We start from the raw sequence: 17817 nt of genomic DNA, 5'->3' as shown, positions 1-17817 counted from the left end.
ATCTCCTCTCCTCCTCCCGAAAAGGAAATACTTAACAGTCTCCAGCACGCTGCCTGCTAAGCTCTCCCCCTGCTCTCCATTTGGTGCAAAAATGTCCTGATGCCCGCACCCCACACAGCAGCGCCAACACTAGACGTGACCAGGGATATAGTGGGGTGACGCTTATGGGATGCCAGGCCTCAGATCAAATCCAAGGCAGAAAAGACCTGTTACCCCCGGGATCCGGGGGTCCAAGGGAGGAAAAGGGCAGGGGGTGACATCCAGACAAGTACAGCTTGAGGCAGGAACACGAAAGATCCGTTTTTCCGATAACTCTTCAAGTGACCCTCCTAGGAGTTGGATAAGTAAATGAAAACTCGTATTACTACAATGGAGTTTAAAAACAATTTATAGAACCACATACAACAACACAGTGAGCACCCCAGGACCTCATTACTCTGTCCTGTCGTGGCCACAGCTCTGTGGGCATCTCACACATGTGCATTTGCCGCTCACAGGGTTGGGTGTTCTCTCTGCGGTCCTCATTATTCTCGTTTCGTTTCTGTGCATGTGCAGGGTCTGTGGCTTCAAACCCAGTTTGGTCCTCCAAATGCCCCCAGGCTCTGTGGTTTGCTTCGAGTGTAGCAGCTTTCAAACGTCAGTGCAATTCTGAGTCCTCTGGCCTGCGGATAAAATGCACTCTGGCCTGCGGATAAAATGCATGTTCCTAGGCCCCCTTCAGAGACGATGATTTACTAGGTCTGAGATGGGCCCCAAGAATCTGTCTTCCTACAACCATCCCCAGGGATTCTGATGAGAAGGTCCCAAGAACCCCCTTTGAAAAGTACTGATGTCGAAGTCACTGGGCAAATGGGTTGGTTTCTAATGTTTTTCTATTTAAGTAATACTGCAAGGAAGACTCTGTGGAAATGATCTTTTTTTCTTTTACATTGTTTTCTTTAGACTTTTGCTTATGAGTAGGATTATGGAATCAAAGGGTAGGAATTGTTTTGTAGTTTTTGCTAAATTAGTCTCACAGGGAATTTGAATAATTGAACATTAAGTTTTAGCATTTAAACTGATTTTTATAACAATACACAAGTTGCTCAGATTGCAAGTTCAAGATTTATAGAGAGACTGCATGTTTTCTATGTAAAGCTTTGTGTGTAAACTATCGGCTCGCTTCTTTTGACTATTCATCAAAAAAGGAACAGGATAGGGCGCCTGGGTGGCTCAGTTGGTTAAGCGACTGCCTTCGGCTCAGGTCATGATCCTGGAGTCCCGGGATCGAGTCCCGCATCGGGCTCCCTGCTCAGCAGGGAGTCTGCTTCTCCCTCTGACCCTCTTCCCTCTCGTGCGCTCTATCTCTCATCCTCTCTCTCTCAAATAAATAAAATCTTTAAAAAAAAAAAAAAGGAACAGGATACTGGCCTTTTATAGTTGTATCAATTCCTTAGCTATTTTGGATAGAAAGCTTTATTTGCCACATATATTTCTCCCCCTTCTGCGGCTTTCATTTTTGTGTTTGCTTTATTACATTTGGTGGCAAAAAAGGCTTTTAAAAACACATTTGGATCCATCTATACTGTCCCTGATACCTCTTTTCATCAATAGTCAAAATAGTTTCTTCTCCTCACAGCTGAAACAAACTTGCTTTTCCATTTCCCTCTCTGGCTTTTTATGACCCATTTGAAATGTACTGTAGTGCATGGGGTGAAAAAGCTGGATATAAGCTAATTCTGATTCATGCTGACGTCTTGCCATTTAGATGATATTTATTAAGTAGTGAGTCTTACAGCATTGTGTTGATGCTTATTCATTTTACATAAAGTCCTTAAATAACTTCCATCTGTTTCTGCAGTCTATTCCCCTGGTCTTTTTTTTTTTTTTTTTTTTGTCTTTACCCTGATAGATTACACCGATGGCTGTCTGGTTATTTTAACTTCCCCGAAACATTTTTTTGGTATTTTGCGCATTCATACTTCAGATGAGTTTTACTATTTATTTGTTAAACACTCCAATGCATCTCACGGTGTCTTTAATTTACACTCTATTGTAAACTTTATTTAGATTTCATCATCAAGATCAAGGTATAGCTCTTCATTCATTCATATTTTCCTTTATTCTTCTCACTTTAAAATTTTCTTTGAAAAAAATCATTTATTCCAGGTTAAATTAATTCCCAACTATTTACTTTTTGTTCTTTGTTCTTTTTTTCAAATGCACAAAAGGCACCTACAATGTGTGTTAAGTTTCGATTAGCTGTTATCTCCTCTTTGTCTGCCTTAGGACTTGGTCCCAACTATTTACTTTTTTGGGGGTAGGGAGATTATTCTTGTGACTAAGTCAGCTCTCTCCTTTCTTCTTTCTTCTCTCCACCCCACTCCTACTCTCATTTTCATGCTCACTAAAACACAAGCATTTTAAACCCAAAGCCTTGCAGATAAAATGATACAACCTCCCCTCCACCGCCCCGCCCCAGCAACACTCCCAGCCCCCCCACCCCCACCCAACCCGTGCTATTTCTTGACTTCAGCCAGGAGCAGTCTGTAAGCTGCTCTGAGGATTCCTCCATTTGTCTTTCTTCCCTTTCTTTTCCCTCTCTATAAGATGGGCAGAATTGCCCTGGCTCCACCTTCCTGTGTTAGGACATAGCTGGTTAAAGGGGACTCAGCATATTCTAGATGTACCATCTCTATTCACTGAATACAACAGGAAGATATGGTGCACTAGGTTGAATAGGCATCCTCTCAAAACTCATGCCCACCCAGGACCTCAGAATGTGAACTTACTTGGAAATACGGTCTCTGTGGATACAGTTAGTTAAGATGAGGTCATGTCTGGATTAGAGAGGACCCTAAATCTCATGACTGGTGTCTTTATAAAAGGGAGAACAGAGACACAGGCAAAGACACACACACACACACACACGGGAGAAGGCCATGCCATGAGATAACAGGGGCAGAGATCCTAGTGATGCATCTACAGACCAAGGAATGCCAAGGACAGCTGACAACCACCAGAAGCCAGGAGAGACCTGGAACAGATTCTCCCTCAGAGCCTCCAGAAGGAACCAACAAATTTCATATTTCTGGCCTCCAGAATTGAGAGAATAAGTTTTTGTTGATTTTAGTCACCCAGTTTGTGGTACTTTGTTATGGCAGCCCTAGGAAACCAATCGACATAGGATCCTCACCTGAAAGCATCCCCAATGCTTTTAATTGTAGGATTATTTAAAACACAGAGAAGTGTCTTTGTAAACCTGCCCCAAAGCAGAGAATGAACAGTCCACTCTGGAATGTAAATACTTAAGAAATGATGAGGTTTTTCCTGTTTCCTAACCAACTACAAGGCTCTTTCTGTAGAAAGCAAACTATTTATGGCATATTCCAAGTTCTAAAAACTCAGAACTCTTCTGCCAAGGGAGGTAGCGTGGTGGGATTCAAAGGGTTCAGAAGGTGGGCTCAGACCACCAGGGTCTTCATCTTGGCTCTGCCATTTACTAGAAGCATAACTCTGAGCAAGTCATAACCTGTTTGAGCTGGACTCCCAATGTGTAAAAGGAGAAACGAAAAACTTCTGCCCTAACATATTTTAGGAAACTGTTGCTGGGATCTGATGAGATAATTTCTGGGAAATTATTGTTTAAACGGTAAAGCATTGGGCGGATGTTACCAATCAATAGTGGTTGCCTGTGAAGTGGGAGGAATAGGGTGAAAGGGTGGGAGGGAAACCTACTTCTCACTGTATCCCCTTTTGTTCCATGTAGTATTGAAAATAATATGTTAAAGAAAATTTCACGTGCAAGGAAGAGGAAGAAGTAAATAAAGCTGTGTGTTTTATTTACCTCACCCAAAGAGGACCTCTAGAGTATGGGCACTGATGACCCATGAGGGGGAATCTGTCTCCCCCAGGCTTCTAGTGTGGGAGCTTCTGGGACATGATCCAGCTCATAGCTCCTGAACTATTTTTGCCTTGTTCCTGTTAACTCAGAGTTTGCAAACTAGAGTTGGGTGTTCAGCCCTGCCATGGATTTCACAGTGACTGATTTATCTTTCTGAAATCTAGAGAGAATGAGGACCCTCTTGCTACGTGGTTAGGGCAACCCATAGGATTGTGTGTAAAGACAAAGACATATTTGGGAAGACATTTTCCCAGAGCATTTTGAGGTCTTACGCTCATCAAGAGGCAGGGCAAGAAGTGACAGCTTATCAGAGTCCCCAAGGGATCAGAATGGGAACCTGAGCCTTGTGGTCCACTCAATGGAGCGCTCTGCCCCACCGCCTGCCAGGTGATGAGCAGGCCCTCTGAGGTCCTGAGGTCGCATCTGGGTCCTTCCCCTTGTCATGTCTGACACTGCCACCAGCCACTCACAGCCGAGACTCCATGCTGCCAGTTGTCACTACTGGCCTTCTGCAGCGCTCTACCCCCTTGACATCATCGACACTAACTGGTCAACATGATACCCCAACTGGGTCTCCTCTCCGTCAACAGAGAAAGCCCTCCCTTCTTCCTTCTGTGGGGTGGAGGGCTGACAGCAAAGTCACTTGAGCCCCTACACAGGAAGGGTCTACCCGACAGCCCTCTCCTTTGGAGCACTACGACATTCCCATCTGGCCACAAGCCACGGCCCGGCACAGGCTTTCACCAGACCCAGGGCCACCAGGATCCTTCCTCACATACACTGACTTTTCTCTCCCTGTGCCCTGCTTTATTCCCCATAACCTATAACCTACCTTTCCCCAGCTCCAACTTTCACATGGATGAATCCAAATTGTACACAGGATTCACGTTCTGTCCCAGGCAGCCCTGGGTCGAGTCCCTGTCATCCAAAGTATGTTTTGTGGCGCATAGGAGGGAACTGAAAGGTAGGATTGGAGTCTGCTTCCATGTGCCATTGTATTTGAGCCTTGGCTCCAGCCAAGACACAACCAGTCTTGCTCTCCTCTTGCAAGAGTTTAATGAGGATGCTTGTGATTCCCAGATAGACAATAATAGCTCAGAGCAGCAACTTTAGAGTCAAAAACAAACCGGGGTTCAATCCCAGCGCTAGCTTACCAACCATGTGATTTTTGAGCAAGTTACTTAGTCTCTTGGAATTGGTTTCTTATTTGTAAAGTACAGAACAGAGCTAGGTTATAGGAATGTTGGGTTAAACGAAATAATGCATATAAAAGTTTGGTATGGCATGTTGTAAGCACTTAATAGATGTCAGATGCTGTTGTTGTTATTAATGGATTAATCTGGTTTCTAGTCATGGCTTCAGCCTACTTGATCCTTGTGAATTTGAGTGAGGTATTTCACCTCTGCAGGCACTTATTTTATTATAAAATGAGAGGGTGGGTCTTGAGCCTTAATGTTCTTTCTGACTCTAGGATTCTACGATCCCTTTGACCCTAAAGGAGGAATTCCACTTGCCATGAGAACCAACATTAGGATGATCAGATGAGGGGGCTGCCTATAGGGCAAGATAAGAGAGGCTGCCAAAAGTTCACCTGGCTTCTGCAAACCAAAGCCTATCTCTCGCTCCTGGCCTAGATCCCAGGGCAGCAGTGGGGAGGAGCTGTGGGGAGTTTGCCTGTGGAGCAGCCTGGTAGATAACTAATAGAAGGCCAGGCCCTTAGGCCTCCCTGAAAAACAGTTTCAGAGGTCCGAAGGAAGGAGAAGCACCAAGCAGGGCAAGAGTGTGTCCCAGACGGAGTCCCACTAAGAAAGGAGGCTGTGAGGAGGCTGAATATGCATGCAGTTTCTGGAGCTCTCTGAAGAGGCGTTGTGGGCACTGGTTAAAAACCTAGCTGCAGAGCCAGATTGCCTTGGCTCTTCCATTTACCATCTAGCTGTGTGATCTTGGTCAAAGAACTTAACCTCTCTGGGCCTCAAATTCCCCATTTATGAAACAGGGATAAGACTAATGGTTCCCCCTTCTGGGTTCTTGTGGAGAATAAATGTGTATAAGGGCTTAGGAAAGTGCCAGGCGTATGGTAAGTGCTACATAAGGGCTGACTGTGAATATTTTTAGGATATTGGGGAACAAGATATCATTTGGGGCTTGGTCCACTCAGGGCACCTTTGTGTGTAGGTGGGGGAAGGGGGGAGCCTCCCCAAGCTGACTGTAGAGGTCTGGGGCATGGGTGCATCTCCTATACGACATCTTCAGGAGACTCCCAGAAATAGGGGATCATTCAAAATGTCTCTTACACACAACAGTGGCAGAATATGCCAGAAAAGTATAGTGCCTGATAGTTACTATAGCCCCTCCATGCAGGGGCTTGAGGAAACTAAGTTTACACCATCATCGTTAGGGTTCAAATCCCCTCAAGTAGGCGTAACCTTGGAAGGGCTAAATAATAAATTGTCTCCAGCCATGCGATGCAAATGAGTTTCTCAGATGAGCCATTATTTTAGCAGAATCTGAGGGAATAAGAATTAAAATCGGATGGGGCAGGTCAGTCCTACCACAAGCTCTGTGTGGAACAGAAGGTGGGTAGGGCCCTGGGTGGCAGACAAGAAGTTCTCAGTGTGCTTTGGGTGTAATGTGAAGATTACAGAGAGTAAGGAGGGAAGCGCTGGACAAAGGTGGCCTGCTTCAGCTTTGCCCTGGAGCCCCTGGATCTCTGGGTTGGCAGAATTTGCATGGCCACAGAAGGTGAGGGCTGCACCTCTCGCCCTCCTCCCCCGGTGGATCTTACCTGCCGGGGATATCTCGACTGTATGGGGCTTGGCTGCCTCCTAGTGGCCACTGGAAGAAGTTCTCTTAAAATGAGCAGACAACAGGAAGGTTTTACAAAAGCATCTGGATAGCATTTTATAGTTACACTGTCACAAATGTGAGGATGTAGCTTTTCTGCTTGAGTATGCCCCCCTCATCCCCCATAGTTTTCAGCCACCTCAAGCATATCCACCCCAAACCCTCCCCAGCCACCTTCAACACCCCACCTTTCAGTTTCCCCTGACTCATCTAAGTTCTCCTTTGAGGAGAGGGTCCTGGAGCCCGAAGTAAGGGAGCACAGGGGAGCTCTGACTCCTCCAGGGCCTTGGGTCCTTTCTCTAGCCAGAGGACTAGAGCGTGCGGCTGGAAAAATGACAGCCCCTTCCACAGGGCTTGTGCACTCTCTCCCCTTTTCACATGGTGGTGCTGGCTCCCAGGACATGCCTCAGGCCTAGAACTGCTCTGAGCTGCATTTGCTTCCCAGCAACAAGCCCAGGACTCTTTACACTTTCAGTTCCTCTTAAAACTGGACCATCCACTGCCACTCCCTTCCCCAAACCAGCACACAATCTGCCCTTTCTCTGCTGCTACGGATACTAGTCATACTTGGCCATTTGAGAGGCTTACCAATTGTTCCTACAGTGAAGGGGGCAGCAGGTAATGAAACCTCCAACAGGGCAAGTTACAGAGGGTCCCACACGTTCAAAGGTCTCACAGTTATGGTCCCCGGTCTTTGGTTCCTAACTCTGCTGCGATCACTGAAAACCCCAAGGGTGAGGCTCACACCCTCTTCCCTCCCCCATACCTCGGCCCAGATGCTATCAGACCCAACAATATCCTCCCTTGTGTGGAGAATATCCTAGCGACTGTTGTTGATTGTCCTTCCACAGGAAAAGGTAATCTGAGAGTCCTAGTGAGTATTTTAAATGTTTGATGTGGAGTGTGTTTTGGTTTTGATGCGTTATCTTGAGAAACCACTTAGAGATGGTTTATTCGGGGCAGCATAAGCCAGCCATGAAAATGGTTTCATTTTCAGTATTCAACTTTGTTTCCCCAGGCAAGACAAAGCAATTGAACCTTTTGGGATAATGTCCTTCCTTTCCAAATGGGGCTTTGGAAGAATTAAGGCAGTGAGAGGGGAGAATCCAGTGGAGGGGGGCTGGGTCTTCTCAGATGGACAAGAACTGGGCTAGGAGAGTGGGGAACTGACTTCCAGGCACAAAGTGGGATCACAGCAAAGGGCACCTCCCTTCTGATCCAATGTCACCCCAAGAGCCAAACCAACTCTGTCAGCTTTACCCCTCATGGAAGTCTCAGCAGGGACCCTGCTCAGGCAGGTCATGACCCCAGAGAGAATGCCAGATGCTCAGAATGGACATAAGGGGGAAGATGGGGTTTGGTTCTGCTTCCTTCTCTCTTAATCCAGTATTTTAGCTTCTCTCCCCTGCCTGCTATTGGTATTCAATTCCATAGGACCGTAATAGGTGAGAATAGAGAGGAGCTAATTCAAAACCTTTAATTCCTCCAATTACTGCAAGAGCCATCAGAAATACCCACCAAGTATTCATTTACCCTTGGGGATGCTTCTGAAGAGAGTGACAGCCACACACTTGGCCTCTCTGGAAGGAAATAACACCCTGAGAAGGAAAACCTTGGGACCTACAGGAAGCTGTGTTGGCACAAACCCCCGGGTCTACACCCTTCCCTTTTTTTACAGCTCCTTACCAACTGTGCCAGTATTTGCCACAACTCTCTCCCTTCTCCTCTCAGACTTACCACTTCCTGTTTCCTGTGCTAGGAGCACCGTGATGTCCACTTTCCCTCTGAGTTCCCCAGTTCTGGCAATGGACACAGCACCCTCTCCCACCTTGGCCCCTCCCCACCTCTCACTCTTGGCCACCTGAAGGGCTCCCCCTTCTGCAAGCACCATGGGTGGTTCCCCGATTGTGCTAGGGGTTGGTGGAGGACATTCCCCAAATAGCCTCTGTGAGGAAAACGCTGGCTGGGGAGGTTACTGGGGAAGGATACTCCTAGACAAGGAACCAACTGCAAAACCATGTTGTAAGTACTATCCTAGAGGTTGGTACAGATGGCCACTTAATTTTTTAAATTCAATCTTGCAAACAAATACCCTTACAATCCCTTTTTTCCCTTTCCTTCCTGCTGGGGACACTGTTTGGAGAGAATGTGATGTTGGTTGCAGTGGCAACGAATGGTGGATGACGACAAGGCAGAAGGGATGGGGAAGCCTGGGTTTTGATGACAGCATTGAGCCACTGAGTGAACTCTGGGATCGCCTACCTTCAGACTTCTTGTTGAGTAGATAAAAGCATCTCCCTAGGGTTTAAGCCACTGTTGGTTGACTTTTTGGTTACTTCCCACCCAAAGCACTGTAACTGATTTTCTTCCATGTATGAGAAAAGGAGTTAAGGGTGACTTAGGGACAGACTCATCACGTCCTGGTGATCAGTTGGGGCAGACTCAACTTCTTTGTGGAAATGGGCAGAAAGCGCCATGGTGGATGGACCCACTTCACCTTCCTTCACTGAACGGAATCAGCCCAGATTTATGGAGTGGCACCTATGTGTCAGGCATCACGGGGAGTCCTTGTGGCTAAAATCAACAAAACTGCACATAGTCCCGGTTCTCATGAAGCTTAGAATCCAATGAGGGAGTAAGACATTACTCAAATAGTAATCCTAACAAACAAATAATCAGAAGCTGAGCTAAGGACATGGAGGAGAGGAGCAGACGCAGTGAGAACATGCAACACAATAAATATGATATAAAGCCTGGGAGCCAGAAAGACATCCTTGAGAAAGTGATCTTTAAACTGGGAGCTGAAGGAGGAAGAGGAGGGGTGCACCAGGCAGAAGCTTGTGAGGGCTGGTGGACAGGGAACTGTGCATGCAAAGGCCCTGGGACATGAGAGGACCAGGCTGGCTTGAGAGCCCTGAGAGAACAGACTGAGTTTAAGTGGGTTGAAAATCTGCCTTCAGTGCCTCCCCCAAATCTGGCCTCTCCCCTGCTTCTTCATATATCCCACACTGCTCCCCCCTGAACCCTGTGTCTTCCAGGCTCTTTGACTAATGTTTGCCCATGCTGGGGTTCTACCCAGTGCTGCCCTTCCCTCTACCCTGCCCTTTAAATGACTCTCCCCTCTATCAAAACCTCCTTTTCCTCCCCATAAACCAAGCTATTAAAGAATCTCTCCTATATTTTGTTCAGAGAGAGAGAGCATGCCATTGGTGGAATGCAGACAGCAAGCAAAGAAGTTCAGGCAGGAGGAAGGCCCTGGACATCACATGTCCCACCCGGCAGCCTCCTGGCCTCCTCCATGAGACACCTGTAAGCTGGGCTGCAGGTCAGGCTCTGTGGCTGGCCCGGCCACTCCCCTGCTTTCCTGGTTTCACCTATAACTTTCCCTCAGCAGCTGAACTCAGAAGTCTCCCTACCCCAGGGTGGTGCCCAGGGCTTTGTGGGAGGGCTGGGCCATTCTCTGACAAACTGACTTCAAAGGGCCTACAGAGAGGCAGTGGGAAGAGCCTGGCTTGGGAGCTAGACAGCCAGACACCCCTGGGAAGAGGCTGATCCCTAGTGTGCTGCATGACCTCAGGCTGTCACTTAGCTCTCTGGGCCTCAGTTGCCTCATCTGCAAAAATAGAGGAAGATGATCTCCTTTACAGAGTTGCTGTGAGGATTAGAAATAAAAATGTATAAAAGGGGGACAAAGATGAGGTTTTAAATCTGAGCTCAAGGACCGAGGTAGCATGGGGATTAACAGTCCAGTCCCAATTCCACATAGTTTGCCCTACACATCCACTCCCACCTATCAGGCCCTGGGTCCTGAGTTTTATTGGAAAGCATGACAATCCCTGTAGGTCTAGATCTGCGTTGTCCAATTTGCTAGCCACTGGTCACATGTGGCTGTATAAATTCTAATTAAAATGACATAAAATTTAAATTCAGTTCCTCACACTAGCCACATTTTAAGTGCTCAATAGCCTTTCGTGGTATTGGACAGGGCAGATACAGAACATTTCCATCAGCAAAGAAAGTTCTATTGGACAACACTGACTCAGAGAAAGGAGCCACATGTAAATAGATGGTCTATTTATTTTACTTGTCATCTCACCCCTGGACCAAGGCACTGATTGGGACAAACTAGCAGTTAGAGAATCAATGAGAGGTTGGCACACACGAGTGCACGTGTGTATGCACGCACATGCATATGTGTATGGGTAGTGGACAGACCACGGGTCCAGCCTTCAGGCCTTCTGGATGATCTCAACACTCACCACTTGCAGGGCTAGACCTTGTAAGTCAAGTCACAGAATGAAAGCCCACCACAGAATTCTTGACCCTGCCCTTCCTGTGAGACACAAGGCTGGGGGCAGGGAGGAGGCCCACCACCCTGGAATCCAGTCCTGACCCAGGAACCCCAGGAGGTTGCTAGTGTTGCTTCTAAGGCCAAAGGGGGAGAAGACATAGAGCTCCAAGACACAAGTGTGCAACCCTTCGGGCAGAGGGCCCTTGCAACTCTGATTGCTACCTTGATTCAAGTACTAAGACAAGGACTTGGTGGGTGAAACAGGTTCCTCAAGGAGTCTGCTCTAAAAAAGACACATAAGGAGGGCACTGGGTCATTCCAGAGCCTGGGCCTGATTCACACCAGTCACCTACACTAGGTCTCCCCTCCCTGAGTGCCTCCGTGTTTCTCCTTCACAAATAGGCATTCTCTCAAGTTGTTCCCGGTCATGAGACACATATGCACTGTCTTGGCATCATAGGTGACAGACTTCCTAGCCAACTCCACTTCCTGGAGCCAGAAATGTCCTGAGCAGGCCATAGCCACAAAGAGAAACACCCAGGGCTCCCAAGCATTTCAGCCCTGGAAATGTGCTGCAGAGGTGCCTGCCCTCATTCATTCATTCACTCACTCATTCATTTCCTTCAGAAGTCACCGGAGCCCCATGCCTCTGGTCTGCTTCTGGGTAGATCATCTCCATAGTATATAATACACTATTCAGTAAACCTCTTAAGTTAAGAGCCCAAAATTTGGAGTCAGCCTATACAGAGAGCTTTGGTTAAGTTACCTCTGTTTCATCACATGCAAGGAATAACAGCACCTACCTCGTAAGGCCATTGGGATTAATGGATGACTTAGCACAGTGCCCTAAATACGGCAACTATTACCCTTATTACTTCTATTAAGCTGTGGTGACACACAGGGCTGAGCCCCAACTCCAGGGGTAGCTGGAGGGAGCTTCAGAAGAGGGGCCACAGAGGTGGTCTTCAAGAGAAGCAGTATCCTGCTGGAGACGGAAGTGGGGAGGACCGTTCTGGGAGGACAGTGGTCTTGCTCAGTCCTTGGGGCTACCTGAATGGGCAGATACCCCAACTCTCACCCGTTGCTTCCTTCCCAAGCCAATCATGAGACACCTGGGCAGGGGGGCCGGTAAGAGGGAGAGAGGAAAGGAAGAGGTAGCCATGATTTGTGCCCTGGTTTGGGTAGACACAAATCTGAATAGCTAACTACCCTATCTTCACATGTCTGGCCAGAGTGTACCCCCATGTTTGGAAAATGCAATTAGGGATCAAGGGCTAAACGCCGTTCTCAATATAAGCTGCCTGACAGTGGTCTCTAGAAAGAGAAGGCACGGCATGGCATACCCCAACTTATAATAGGAAGTGAAAAGCTGGTCTGGTTCTCAGAACAGCCTCAGAAATCCACTGTCAATCTTCTTGTTCTAATAGTGACAAATAAAATAGTAATAAAGGCAATAATTCTTAAAACCTGCAATTTTTCTGTTATCGATTTCCTTATTGTTACAGTGATAACTCATTCATCCAGAATTCAATATCAGGCAAATTCACTCATGCAAAATAGAGCACAGAATCAGAAACCAGGCAAAAAAGCAAAAGCCTGGAGAAGCTCTGGAGAAGCACAGGTTACCTGACAAGAGCACTCAGATACCATTTATCCTCATGTTAAGCCCAGTTCTAATACTCTGCTTTGTTTTTTGTTGTTGTTGTTTTTAAGTATTAGGAGCCCAACATGGGGCTTGAATTCACGACTCTGAGATCAAGACCTGAGCTGAGATCAAGACCTGAGCTGAGATCAAGAGTGGGACACTTAACCCACAGAGCCACCCAGGCACCCCACCCTGGGTTATTTTTCTATTCATCAGACTGTAAGCAATTTATAGAGTAGTTGCTGGAGATGGACACCGTGACAGCAATAAGTGGCAATAAGGGAGGACACAGACTGCAAGGAGCAGACCAAGAACCACAAAGCACGGCAACTTGGATCTGTTTCAGAGGCAGTGATTGAGGGCACCTGTGCTGTTCCTGCATAATTCTAGGCTCCAACCCATGGGCTCAGAACACACAGCCCAGAAGTCCAACAGGTGACTGATCCAATGGTTTGGACTGTGTTCATGCAGGGCCAATCTGCACCCATGCAGTCTCGACCCCCCCCCTTAGCATTTCTTTTCTTTTTAAATTCAATTAGCTAACCTACAGTACATCATTAGTTTCAGATGTAGAGTTCAGTAATTCATCAGTTGCATATAACACCCAGTGCTCATCATCCCCTCAGCATTTCTGAGAGTTGTGATGTTACTTCCCTGCCATCTTCCCCTCCACCCCATCACACACATGTGGAGTAGACAGCCCAGAAGGAAAAGCCCTGGCTAGATGTCTGGAGGCCTGAGTGTGACCTGAACAAGTTGTCCCATTGACCCATCATTTATTCTCTGAGATCTTCCTTTGAAGCTCGATTTCCTCCCCTGTAAAATGAAGATTGGACTACCTGGGGCTGAGCAATAGTATCACTAACGTTATCAAGGATTTACCACCCAGGTGATATCTAAGTGCTTTATAGGCTAACCTTTAATCCTCTCCACAGCCCTGTAAGGCTCACACAGGGGCACGGGGCCCCAGGACTGTTTTAACAGTCTGCAGTTGAAGCCTTGAAATTCTTCATTTTTGAAAGAGAAACCTACTTTTTCATTTTGTATTGGACCCTGCAAACTGTGTAGCCAGTCCTGAGTTCAAGGTCTCCCCTTTACAGGAGCTGAGTAACTCCTGTGGTTCCTAACCAAGGGCAGGAGCAGCACCTGGGAGCCGGTGAGCAAGGCAGACGCCCAGGCCCGGCACAGCCCTCCAGAGTCAGAGCGGCATTCTCACAAGGTCAGGTGCAGAGTCTGCGGCCTCCATCAGTCTCTTATTTTCTTCCTGTCTACACTTATTGCCTTAATTGAACAAGAAAGAGCTCAATTTCGGATCTTCAAGTGAGAGGAGGAGATTCACCTTGCTTGTGGAAGGTGGGCTTCTAAGGGCCCCCAAATCACTGATTGAACAGCGCGGGCGGGCAACCCCAAAGGCTGTCCGAAGAGCCAGCTAATTCAGAAGTCGCACCCGCTCGGAGTCGGGACTCCCGCGGGCACTAGGGCGGGCCCAGCAGGGGACGACGGCACAAAATTTAAGGAGGCACGCACTTTCAGGTGTGGACCCTGCACCTCCACGACTCCGAGAGCCTCCTTAAACTTTGCATCCTCGGCTCCTGCTCGCCCCGCCTTAGTCTTACCAGGTGTAGGTAGGACTCTTCGATTAGCTGGCGCTCGCGACCTCCGTGCTGCGCCCGCCCCGCTCTGTCGGCGTTGGGAACGCTCGGAAGCGCTGGACTCCAGTCCCTCCACGTCCTGGCTAGAGCCCCTCCTGTACCCGAAACCTCCCGAAGGGGGAGTGCGCGAGGGCTCCGAAGGAGGACTCATCACACCATCTCTTAGCATTTTTAACTTCGGGAGGCCCGCAGCAACCCCCTCCTCCTCACTTGCCCCTAAATTCACAGCTCTACCTTGGGGATTGTTGGGGCAGGCTTCGCCCTCTTTTTAAATCTCCCCAGCAGCCGGCTCCACCTAGCAACAGAGAGCCTCTCCCACGGGCGGAGCTGGGTGCATGGGGGCTGGGGACGCTTTTATGCCGGCCCGCCTGAGTGCAGGTGGGGGACCAGACTGGAGACTGACTAGTTCCCCGGAACTTCGCTCCAGCCACCACATCACCCGGGGGAGGCACGGGATTCCCCACCCCCCGCCGCTGTCGTCGTGGTCGGCCACGGAGCTGATCTTCAGCGGCACCACGTCTGAGTTCAGAGGGCCCTTCCCCTAAGAGGGCTGAGAAGCCCAAGGGTTTTCCAGGACTAAGGTTCCCACAGCTGAATCACCTTCAGAGATTTTCCTTTCCTTTCCGTCTTTCTTTCTTGGATTTTTATTTGAGAGAGAATATGAGCAGGGGGAAGGACCGAGGGAGAAGCAAGTATAGACCGCCCGGTGAGCGGGGAGCCTGAGGGATCCTGAGATCATGACCCGAGCCCAAGTCAGACGCTTCACTGACTGAGCCACCCAGGAACCCCACGAGGAGAGATTTCTCAAATAGAGGCTTCTCCAACCCACAAATCAGAATCTTCTGGGGATGGGCATGGTCCTTGCTACTTATGAAATAGAAGAAGGTGCCCGCTCTGGGCAAAGGCAGTCTTGCTGAGATGTGACCTGGCAAGTGGCAAGAGGCTTTAGGTGAAGAAAAATCCCCCCTCCCTTTGGGGAATGCAGCCCGGAGTTGGGGGCATGTGTGTGCAGCATGGCCCGCACTCTGGCTCCCATTTGCCCTCTTTATGCAGTACACAACCTGCATTGTTAGGAGTGGAGGCCCTGAGTGGGGCTGGTAAAAACCCTACAGGTGATTCCGATGATTGGTCGGGTGGGAGCCTCTGAGGCCTGAGAGCAGATATGACCAGATGCGATACACGGTGGCCACGCCCTTCCTGCTGGGGTTCCTCACACATTCGCCGGCCAAGGTTCTAGAGCCCACGCCCACTTTTTTTTTTTTTTTTACACACAATAAGCAAGAAGAAAGCCTAACCTCCAGGAATAACATTTAGAGAGGGAGGGAAAGAGGGAAGGGGGAGGAGAAGGCGGGGGAGGGCCCTTATCTATGTTAAACAGGTCCCGTTCTGTCTGCCACAGACAGCTGAGTCACGAGCATCCTGCCCCACCCCCCGCCCCTCCCGTCCACGAGACCGCTCCCGCAAGCATTTCTCCTTCAAGGCTGGGTTCTGGGGGTTAGGCAGGGCTGAGGGCCCTGGCAGGGAAGCTGGGGGTCTGGGCTGTCCCCAGACCAAAGGCTGGCTGAGCACCCTGGAGAGAGTGACCACCCTCTTGAGGAGTTTCAGCTTTGCCAGTGGAGCAGAGGAGTGGGTTTCTGGGTGTTCATGAGAGGGCACTGCACCCATCCATGCCAGGGAGGTGTTCCAAGCTGGGCAGTGCTGGTATTGCCCTGTAGTATCCTTCATCTTCTGAGAGGCAGCTGAGGTGGAGTGGTGGGCCTATCAATGAGCTTTTACTAGTTACACGTGGTAGCGAACAACCCTCCCCCAACTTCAGTGTCTACAACAGAGGCTTACTTCTCACTCGCTTGGGCTGTAGTTCTCTTCCCAAGTTGTCTGCATTCCTGGACTCCAGTTGTAGAAGCAGTCCCTATTTGGGCCATGCCGGGCTTGTGGAAAGGGCAAAGGTGGAACCAGGTGATGGTGCTTAAATCTTCCGCTATTATGCAGCGTACCTTCCATTGGTCAAAGCAAGTCACCCGGCCCATCCTGAGTCAAAGGATCTGGGACATATGTATTGCAGGGAGAGGGCAGTGAATAATGGGGAACAAGAATACAATCTACCCCAGTAGGCCCCCTGACTTAGGCCAAGGGGATTCCTTCTCAGGAAGAGAGAATATCCTTTGGCCAAAGGAAACAGTGTGAAGTAGTGGAAAGAATAAGGCTTGGAGTCAGACGGGTCTAGATTTTAACCTGGATTGAGCCATGTACTAGCTGTGTGATGTTGGCCAAGTTCTTTAACTCCTCTGAATCTTCATTTCCATCTACAGAATGAGTGCAATACCTAATTCACAGGGAATTTTTGAGGATTAGATGAGATAATATACACTAAATTTCTGGCTCATAGTAAGAACACAGTAAATATAAACTTTCCACTCTTCTACCCACTGCCCTGCTTTGGCATTTTATCCATAACTATGGGGGTACTTACTACCAATACTCCTAACCTCACAAGGTTGGGATCAAATGGAATTGAGGTAATTTATTGTGTCCTACTGTGTGCCAGGCACTGCACTATACAATTTACTTTCATGATCTCATTTATTTTGCCCGATAACCCTGTGAAGTACATACTTTATTACCCTATTTTACAGATGAGGAAAATAAGGATCAGAAAGGATAAGTAACTTGCCCAATTTTCTGCAGTGGCCAAAATAAGACTTGAAGATTCCAAGAACTCACGTTCAAAACCAATACTTTTCAAGAGTGGTCTGTCTGGTACTGCTCTATGACAAGAACAGAACAGAAATTGAGTGTTTGGAAACTTCTATGAGCTGAACATTGCCATGACATTCAAGTGCATGATTGATGCTCATTTCACTGAACGGAATATAGACGAGTTTAGTTGATGCAGAAATCTCTGGTAAGTTTCCTGTGGTGGAGGCTACATTCTAGTTATGCACAGTAGGACCACGAAATAGTCCCTAATTCAGGGAAAATAAAAAATTGGTGTGAACAGATGGGTGTGAGCAGCATTTTGTGTTGGTGGGCCTGCCCTGTCAGCTGTGGCAGACCAGGGGGATATTCATGGTTCACCAAAACGGTACTTAGAGGGGCACCTGGGTGGCTCAGTGGGCTAAGCATCTGCCTTCGGCTCAGGTCATGATCCCAGGGCCCTGGGATCGAGCCCCACAGTGGGCTCTCTGCTCAATGTGGGGGCCTTCTTCTTCTTCTCCCTCTGCCTACTTGTGCTCTCTCTCCGTGTCAAGTAAATAAATAAAATCTAAAAAAAGAAAAAAAGGGTAATTTGTTTACACTGATGTATAAGGTCGGGAGGCAGGGTCTGTGTATTCCTCATGGCACCTAGTTTGTGCTTTGTACACAGGACATACTCAATATGAGTCTCTAGCTGGGTGAACGAATGAATGAAATGACGGATGCATGAAAGTGTTTCTGGTTGTAAGAGGGCAACTTGATGGATGGCTTTGGGCAAAGCCAGGAATTGGGCAGATTTCTCTTCCAG

The 17817-nt window shown here is 48.2% G+C and overlaps 1 long non-coding RNA gene across 1 annotated transcript; it reads right to left on the bottom strand.

Moving 5' to 3' along the window:
• Positions 1-372: 372 nt before the first annotated feature.
• On the bottom strand, positions 373-14538 carry LOC141373264 (uncharacterized). Its single transcript, XR_012379045.1, has 2 exons — positions 14280-14538; positions 373-662 (listed from the first exon to the last, which is right to left on the bottom strand). It is a non-coding gene; the product is annotated as an uncharacterized lncRNA (long non-coding RNA).
• Positions 14539-17817: the final 3279 nt, after the last annotated feature.

Source organism: Callorhinus ursinus, unplaced genomic scaffold (assembly GCF_003265705.2).
Source record: "Callorhinus ursinus isolate GAN/ISIS: 27379988/994484 unplaced genomic scaffold, GSC_fseal_2.0 scaffold8, whole genome shotgun sequence".
NCBI lineage: Eukaryota > Metazoa > Chordata > Mammalia > Carnivora > Otariidae > Callorhinus > Callorhinus ursinus.
The sequence above is the reverse complement of the archived record's forward strand: the minus strand, read 5'-3'. Positions and strand labels throughout refer to the sequence as shown.